This window comes from Tursiops truncatus, chromosome 2 (assembly GCF_011762595.2).
Source record: "Tursiops truncatus isolate mTurTru1 chromosome 2, mTurTru1.mat.Y, whole genome shotgun sequence".
In the NCBI taxonomy this organism is placed as follows: domain Eukaryota; kingdom Metazoa; phylum Chordata; class Mammalia; order Artiodactyla; family Delphinidae; genus Tursiops; species Tursiops truncatus.
This window is the reverse complement of record NC_047035.1, coordinates 49,362,535-49,371,572: the sequence shown is the minus strand read 5'-3', so window position 1 is coordinate 49,371,572 and position 9,038 is coordinate 49,362,535. Positions and strand designations below refer to the sequence as shown.

General features: G+C 42.0%; 1 pseudogene; it reads left to right on the top strand.

Moving 5' to 3' along the window:
• The first annotated feature begins 5,357 nt into the window (after positions 1-5,357).
• Positions 5,358-6,773, top strand: LOC101329600 (cleavage and polyadenylation specificity factor subunit 7 pseudogene; annotated as a pseudogene).
• The last annotated feature ends 2,265 nt before the right edge of the window (positions 6,774-9,038 follow it).

Sequence of the window (9,038 nt, the reverse complement as noted above, 5' to 3'; positions counted from 1 at the left end):
GCAGAAATGATTATTAATGTTTTTCTGTCTAACCACAGCTGGCTCATTAGCTATGCTATTTTTGAAATCAGCAGCATGGCCATAGAAACACTTTCTTCTCAATTTGCCACACCAGTAGGCATATGGTGCTGATGTCAGCATGACAAAATTGAGGCAGCGAGGCCTTAAAAAACAACCCATATTATTATGTTTTACTTTGGGTGCTAACTTGAGATTGAGCAGCTGTTCAACAAGTGTGGGAGGCACTTCAGAGACAGATATTGGGTCTGGACCTGAAATTCTGCAGGATGGAATGGAAGGTTCTGTCCTACAAGGTACCAATCTGGGCTTCAGCTCCTAGACAGGATGCACACTGCAGAGAGGCTGTGGTTCACAGTCCTCAGCCCTCCACAGAGAACTGAAAACATGTTTTATTTGGCCAGTCTGATCTGAAAGAAGTGTTGGGAATATTCAGTACGGAGGGACATTTTATCTGACAAATGACACCTGGCCCTGAAGTTTTGGTTGACTTAAACAACTGTTCCATGGAGGGAGAATTTTCAGAGCAGTTCACTGAAGAGAGAGGGAGCTGCTTGAGCCATCCACACCCAGAACTTAGGGGTCCAGCTTTCTTTTGCTTATAAACTACTCGTTCAAATCATGAAAGAAATTTCTCATTATGGAAAATTTCAAACATGCACAGAAGTCGAGGGAATACTATAATGACCCCCCTCCCCATGTACTCTGCAACCAGTCTCACCAGTTATCAACTTTGGCCAGTTTGTTTCATTTATACATCTACTTGCCATTTCTACCCCCAATGTATTATTTTGAAGTAAACCTTAGGCATTATCTAAAATATTTCAGTGTGTATCTTTAAATAATGACTCTTTTTCTAAAACACACAATAGCATTATTACATCTAAAATTAAACGATAATACCTAAATATCATCAAAGATCTAGTCAATGTTTTAATTTGCCTGATTATCTCATAAATAGCTTATAATTAGTTTGTTCAAATTAGGATCCAAACAAGGTCCACAGATTGCAGTTGGTTGCTGTGTCTCCTAAAGTATCTTTCTCTCTTTTATTTTATTTTATTTTTTAAAATTTATTTATTTTTATTTTTGGCTGTGTTGGGTCTTTGTTGCTGCGCACGAGCTCTCTCTAGCTGCGGTGCGCGGGGGCCACTCTTCGTTGCGGTGCGTGGGCTTCTCATTGCATCGGCCTCCCTTGGTGTGGAGCACGGGCTTTAGAGCGCAGGCTCAGTAGCTGTGGCTCGCGGGCTTAGTTGCTCCGCGGCATGTGGGATCCTCCTGCACCAGGGCTCGAACCCGTGTCCCCTGCACTGGCAGGCGGATTCTTAACTACTGCGTCACCAGGGAAGTCCCCTCTTTCTCTCTTTTAAAATAATTAATTTTATTAGAATATAAAATAAAGATATGGAAAACTACATGAAACAAATGTATGACAATTAATTTTTATAAAAGTGAACAGCTTTGTAACTACAGCCCAGGTCAGAAAATAAAACCTTGGCTTCCACTTCAGAAGCTCTGTCCATGAGACTCATTCCAATGATGAACACTTTCTTCCCCAATTACTTTTACAGTAATTGCTGCTTTGCAAATAGTTTTATCACCCAATTGTGATCAAATGTCCCTGGACATTATAATTTAGTCTTGCCTATTACAAAATATATTTTAAGTTTTACCTTAATGATCTCTTTCTCTCCCTTACATTTTATCTGCGTCCTTCGACTGGCAGAGTTTCCCACAGCCTGGATTCTGTTGAGTGCATGCTCATGGTGTAATTCAACAGGTTCTCTGTCCTATGTATTTCCTGCAAATTGGCAGCTGGATCACGTTGATCCTGTTGTCAAGGCAAGCAGGTGTCGGGCAATTCTGTAGTAGGCACATCTGGTTGTCTCCTCGGTGTGATGTCAGCAGCCATTGGTGATTATTACTGCCTGTTATCTAGTAGTTCACTTGGTTTGCAGAATGGAGATATTCTAATTTTAATAATTTCTACTCATTTGTTAGTTGAAACACTATTATAAAGAGATACTCCCCCAATCTATTATTTGGTTACCCAGTGGTATATAGTTCATATAGAAAGGCAGGATAGATTCTTTGTTTTTATTTAAACCATTTTTCAATATAATGAATTGATGCCCTATCACATTCTGAAGGTGATCAATTCTCTTTGAGCTCATAGATTTAAACATATTTGATTTGTTTTAATCCATCAAAATTACTATTATCATGACTGAAGCTCCAGTTCTCTCATCTTTGGCCAGTGAAATCTTCTTCAGGTGGGCTGTGAAATGTTTTGAGGTGATCCTAACAGTCTTTGGTAACCTCCTCGGTATTTGATAGACAAGATATTCCAGGCTCATCTTGTCATTTTCTGCCACAGACTTGGAATTAGCCATTTTTTCCAGAGGCTCTGGTTTCTTTTAGTGAGAAATAGTATTTCAAGACCACAGTGTGGGCCCTAGGGATGCTCATTGCTAATAGGTAGGTCATTGTTTCTACTCAGTCTCTGCCTTTGTCTGTCTCTATATATTTATATATGTATATAACTTTTATATTTATATAACATATAATATATAAAAACATACTTTTTGAATCATTTAAAAATAAGTTGCAAATATCATGACACTTCACCCCAAATGACACTTTCAATGACTTGATAATATCATCTAACATACAGTCCACTTATCTTCAAAATGGCATTTACATATTTTTAAAATCCAAGATGAGGGGACCTCCCTGGTGGTGCAGTGGATAAGACTCCAAGCTCCTAATGCCGGGGGCCCAGGTTCGTTCAATCCCTGGTCAGGGAACTAGATCCCACATGCATGCTGCAACTAACGAGCCCAAGTGCTGCAACTAAGGAGCCCGACTGCCACAACTAAGGAGCCTGCAGACTGCAACTAAGGCACCCACGTGCTGCAACTAAGGAGCCTGCCTGCCGCAACTAAGGCCTGGTGCAACCAAAATAAATAAATAATTTTAAATAATCCAAGATGAAATCCAGATTCATGCATTATGTCTGGCTGTTACATCTCTTTCGTCTCCTTTAATGCAGAATAGTATCCCTCTGCCTTTTCTTCTTTCTTTCCTGACACTGACATTTTGAAGAAGCTGAGTTACTGTCTTATAGATTTACCACAATTCTGGATTGGTCCTAATGATAAGATTCAAGTTAAACATTTTGGCAAGACAACTACATAAATGACATTGTGTATTTCCCCCTGTAGCTTATGAGAAAGAGGTACAGAATGTAAATTTTGTTCTGTTATTACTGAGAAACAAGTTTGATCACTTGGTTAAGGCGCGTCTGCCAGATATCTTCACTGTAAACATATTTTTTCATTTTTGATTAAAGAAGAATCTGTGGGGTAATAATTTGAATAATATAACTATCTTATTCTCCAACAAACTTTCACCCAGTGGTTTTAGCATCCTTTATTAATCCTTGCCCGAATCAATTATTATATAAGGGTTACAAAATGATGATTTCTAATGAGATCATTTTGTTTCTATTTATTATCTCCTTCTCTCTAAGTTATTCTTCTATAAAGATCTTTTCCTCTTTTCTCTTTTTCTATCTCTCTCTCTGAGTATCACTAGGGGTATCATGGATTTTCCAAATGATATTCCATACGGCCAGTGGCAACACCTTTGAGCTGGCTCCTTCAAAATGTTTTGTCCACTTTAGTTTTCTTGTCACAATCAGAAGGGCATTTTATAGACTATATGGAAATACATAATACAAGGTCACACACCACTTATCAATTTCTAGCACAGTGACCAGAATCCTGTCACATTTGTTGAAATGAACTAAATTTGCACCCTCCTGAACCATGTCCCTTCTTGGTATGAGTCCAGCCAGCAAAGAGCATTGCAAGTGTTACTGAAGGAAAGAGAGGGTGGTGGGGTGGGGTTTGGGAGACAGGCCTAGCCAGGACTAAATTCTGCTTCTAGTCCATTAATAGCCTAATAGACCATTAAGGTCTCAGGAAGTGGTTCAACCTCTCTGAGTTTCAGTTTGCTAATCTGTTAAAAAGAGAGAGAGAGAGAGAATAATAAGATCTATCTGATAGGAGTGACTCTGAAGTTTACAGAGTGTCTGGTTCGCTGCAGGCATTCAGTAAATACAGCAATCACACCACACCCAGAGTCTGAAATATCGAACGGCATAAAAATCCAATTTAATACTCGTTTTTTTGCTTTCTGTTCCAGAAGGAAAGACTCATCAGGGAGGGAGCCTGTTAAGGGCTGCCCTTGGGTACAGATTTGGTAGGAGTCTATCTTGTTTTTATCCCTTCCATGACTGAAAGATGTGATCCTGATTTGCGAGAGGAATTTTTTTCTGTCTACAGATAAGTGTTTGTCTCCTCTCTGGGTTCGTCCACCCTCTCCCTCTTTCCTTCTTTCTTTTTTCCTTTCTTCCTTTCTTTTGTATCATGGTAAAATAGATACAACATTAAATTTATCATTTTAAAGTGTACAGCTTGGTGGTACTAGGTACATTCACATTGTGAAACCACTGCCACCATCCATCTCCAGAACTTTTCATCTTCCCAAACTGAAACTTCGCACCCATTAAACACTAACTCCCCACCCTCCCCTCCCCCCAGCCCCTGGTAACTACCAGTCTTCCTTCTATAAATATGACTACTTTAGGTTAACTTATATAAGTGGAATCACATATTTGTCTTTTAGTTTTTGTTTAACAGCTCATACCTCATTTCTCATTTTAAAATGTTTTGTTGCAAGAGGAAAAAAATACAGTGCAGTATAAAACACTGACAGCATCAAGTTTCTTATACAGTTTTCAACCTACCAGAAAGATAAACAAATAACCGACAACAGAGGGGCAAGACTTTTTTTTTTCTGTTTGCTCTCAGTAATTAAAGCTAAAAGTTGTTTTATTGAGTAAAAACAAAATAAAAATGGGGAGACAAAATTCTCTGGGTAAACGGCTCTTCTGGCATTCTATATCTTTTCCTCAAATTATCACCTTATTTTGTTATCTCTACGTTTTAAAGACACCCAGAACTGCCCTTTGAGGATAAGCACATCACTTACCACTGGACGGGTTGGACAGCTGTCATGTTCTGAGGGGAGGTCGGGTTAGGGTTGGGGGATGGGGGGAAAATGCTACAACCTGTAGCCTCTGTCCCAAGGCAATGTGCCTCTCTGACCCTGGGGAGACTCCCTCAGTGACTGATTAAGGGCTATGTTAGAAATGTCCAGAGAACAGAGGAAGAATTCAGTCCAATTCAGTCTCTCACCGCTGAGCCAGAGGTCTCCAGTGACCCTACCTCTCACGTGCCAAGTCTCACCTTATATGCCCCATCCCTTCTCATATGAGATGCAGCTTGCCGTGCGGGCAGAAGTACCATCCCTCCGTGGGCACTGTAGGACCCTGTTGCCGTGCCTCCTTCGGCAGAAACCACATCACAATTTGGGTGTTATGGGAAAAGCAATCCCATTTGTTGATGTCCACCTTACAGCCCTCACATGATAGAAGCAGCAGTACTAAGTCACCTCTTCCTGTTCACCAGGAGTCAACTCGAAGCCCAATAAGCCCTGTAATTCTGCATACCTACAGTGGCCTGAGTAACAGACAAACTGCTGTCTATGTGAGCAGCTTCTCCTGCTGGACCACAGACAAGCAGCTGAGCCAGGTTATTCACTTTGTAGGAGTCTGTGGTGTGGTGGAGTTGAAATTTACAGAGAATGGAGCAAATGGCCAGTCCAAGGGGGTATGCTGAGGAGGTGGAAGCCTCTGAAAACTGTCCGCAAAACTGTTGGAAATTCTTGCCAGAAAAGTACTTAATGGAGAAAAAGTGGATGTGAGGTCAGCCACCTGGCAGAACCTGCCACAGTTTGAGGCAGGGGCTCAGAAGGTGAATGTATTTGAGTCTCAAGAGTGGAAAAAGCTCCATGGGACCATGACCGAGATTCTAGTGGTTCTGCTGGTGGATGGGCCACACTCTGAGCAACTTGTACTCTCATTCGTCCACATGGATAAGCCCCTCAGTGTGCTGCCCGACTTCAATTGCCCTCCTTCAGCCCTTCACCTGATGGGTTTGGTCCCAGTCCCAATTCCATCCCTACCACTTCTCTCCTCAAGCCTTGGAGTCCCTCCTCTTCCTTCTGGCATCTACCATGAGCATCTCATGCCCCTCCATTATCTCCTTATTTAGCTGTACCTTCTCCTGGGTCATCCCACCGCCTTTACCTCGATCCAGCCTTCTCTCCCCCACCAAATGCTACAGTGGGGCCTCCACCAGATATTTACATGAAGGCCTTTGGCCCCTCTATCCACCGCTGCAGCCAAGATTTGGGCTTTCCACCCTCTATGGTGAGTGAAGCTGAATTTGGAGAGATCATGAAGCAAAACAGAGCAATTTCCAACAGTGCCACTTCCAAAGTGATTTCTGGAGCCCGTGCAGGGGATTACAGTGACTTGATTGAGACGATGCTTGCAGCTATTACTGTTATCAAACAGTCTCAGGTCGTCAGTGATGAGTGTTGCTGTGCCCTCATCTCCCCGCTTAAGAGCTTCATGGCACTGAAGCCAAGTCCTACAGTGTGGGTGCCAGCAGGAGCTCTTCCAGAAAAAGACATCTGTTCAGAGATTGTCTAGCTGGTCCCAAGAGAGCAGCAGGAGGCACCAGGACCTGCTCCTTAATGAAGATCAGCATGATGATTATTTCCAAGAAAGGAACCAGGAGCCCAAGAGATACCAGAATAAAGAATGGGACTGGCACCATTGAGAAAGGAGTCTGGTTGGAAGGAAATTTTTTTAATGGACTTGCATCTCCTCACCTTCATCAAGCATGTAGGTGGATGTATCTGAGAATTTTGAAGCCCTGGATTCCTCTGAGTGGGAAGAAACATTCCCTTCCATCTTGCTAGAGAAGAGCAGCACCCCCTTTGCCAACAGGTGACACAAGGGCTTTACCTGAGGCAGAGGTAAGATGATACTTGTCCTTTTCAAGATTGACCCCAGCTTCCATCGTTGCCATCAGATTATTTTTATTGAAGTATAGTTGATTTACAATGTTGTGTTAGTTTTAGGTATACAACAAAGTGATTCAGTTATACATATATATGTGTATATATATATATATATATGTGTCTGCAGATATATCTCTTCTTTTTCAGATTCTTTTCTATTATAGGCTATTACAAGATATTGAATATAGTTCCCTGTGCTATACAGTAGGTCCTTGATGTTTATATGTTTTATTTATAGTGGTGTGTATCTGTTAATCCCAAGCTCCTAATTTATCTCTCCCCTACTCCCTTTCTACTTTGGTAACCGTAAGTTTGTTTTCTATGTCCGTGAGTCTGTTTCTGTTTTGTAAATAAGTCCATTTGTATCATTTTTTTTAGATTCCACATATAAGTGATATCATATGATAATTTGTCTTTCTCTGTCTGACTTACTTCACTTTGTATGATACTCTCTAGGTCCATCCATGTTGCTACAAATGGCATTATTTCATTCTTTTTTATGGCTGAGTAATATTCCATTATATATATATATATATATATATCTCACATCTTCTTTATCCATTCATCTGTTGATGGACACTTAGGTTGCTTAGAGCTACCATAGTGACCCAGCACTCCCACTTCTGGGCATACATTTGGAAAAGACGAAAACTCTAATTTGAAAAGATACATGCACCCCAATGTTCAGAGCAGCATTATTATCAGTAGTCAAGACACGGATGCCATCAGATTTTAATAATTTGGGTCAGCTCTCTGCATTGCCCAAGCAGTCCCCGCTGCAGGAGCAGACAGCCTTCTTAGGGGAAGGACTAAAATGTACTGACAGGAACATAGAAACAAGTGTGGGAGTGGATCTTGAGGGTGATGGACAGAGGGAGGTGGAGTGTGAAGGGGGAGCATTGTATAGTGAGCATTTATTGACCTGGGAGCACCCTCCCATGACTCAGGATTTAACTTCCAGGCAGGGACACTTAATAAGTTGCTGGCCAGGTTCTTGTTGGTTGGACATGAAAATAACTTACAACAAATGAGGCAGAAATGCCACAACTGCTTGGGCAAAGTGTGGAGAGAAGAGCCAGAAGGGCATGTTTGTACTGGTTTATTATAGGACAGACACTGAGAAGCTAACCAGTGACTATGTTCCGCGGAAAGAGGGTCCAGAAGCTTTTCTCCAAAGTCTGCTCAGTCCACGTGGACGTGATGTGGAAGTGGGGTGTGTTAATGCCTTAGGGGACAAACTTCAGGGAATGAGGAACGAGCAGTTAGTGAATGAATCCCCCCACCTCTCTGTCCTTCAGCGGGATAATCCTGGGACACATTGGCCACAGTTCCTCTGAGGGCCTGTGGCGAGATGAATACCTGCCGTCCATGGCGGTAAAAATTCTCCCTCTACTTGCCTCAGATACAGGCTCCTCCAACGTCAAAAGTCACTGTGCATTATTCTCTCTCCTGCTCTGTCTCCCTCTCTCAGCAGCCTCACTCCCACTCCTTGGGGTCACCTCCCAGTTCAACTCCACACTCCAGTCTGTGTCTCACACTTTGCTTTCAGGGGAGCCCCATCTAAGGCTCTTCTTCTGTGCTAGAACTTCAAGTTCCTAGAGTTCATGAATGGGTAGCACAGTACACTGGGCATCAGTTAGCCTATCCTCACTTGGAAAACATATCCCAGCTTAGAATTAAATGATGATTGGTAATATTAGCATTCTCGAAAGTACATTTCACTCTCCACCCCAAGTCCATTTAGGGGAGGGGCAGTATTTTTCCCACAAAACATTTCCCCATACCCCTCATGCAGTCCTCGATGGCAGAGCCAGAGCCAGGTAAAGCTCACAATACAATGTATGAGCGAATCGCCAGAACTACTGTATTTCATAAAGAGCAGCTGTTACTAAAAGCAATAAGGGGACCCAATTAGGTCTAGTGCACCTGAAAGTAATTGCATTTTCTTATGTAAGCATTTCAGTGTGTCCAAGTGCTCAGCCTTAATCCTCCACACTCTCATTGCTTGTTTGCACTGTCAT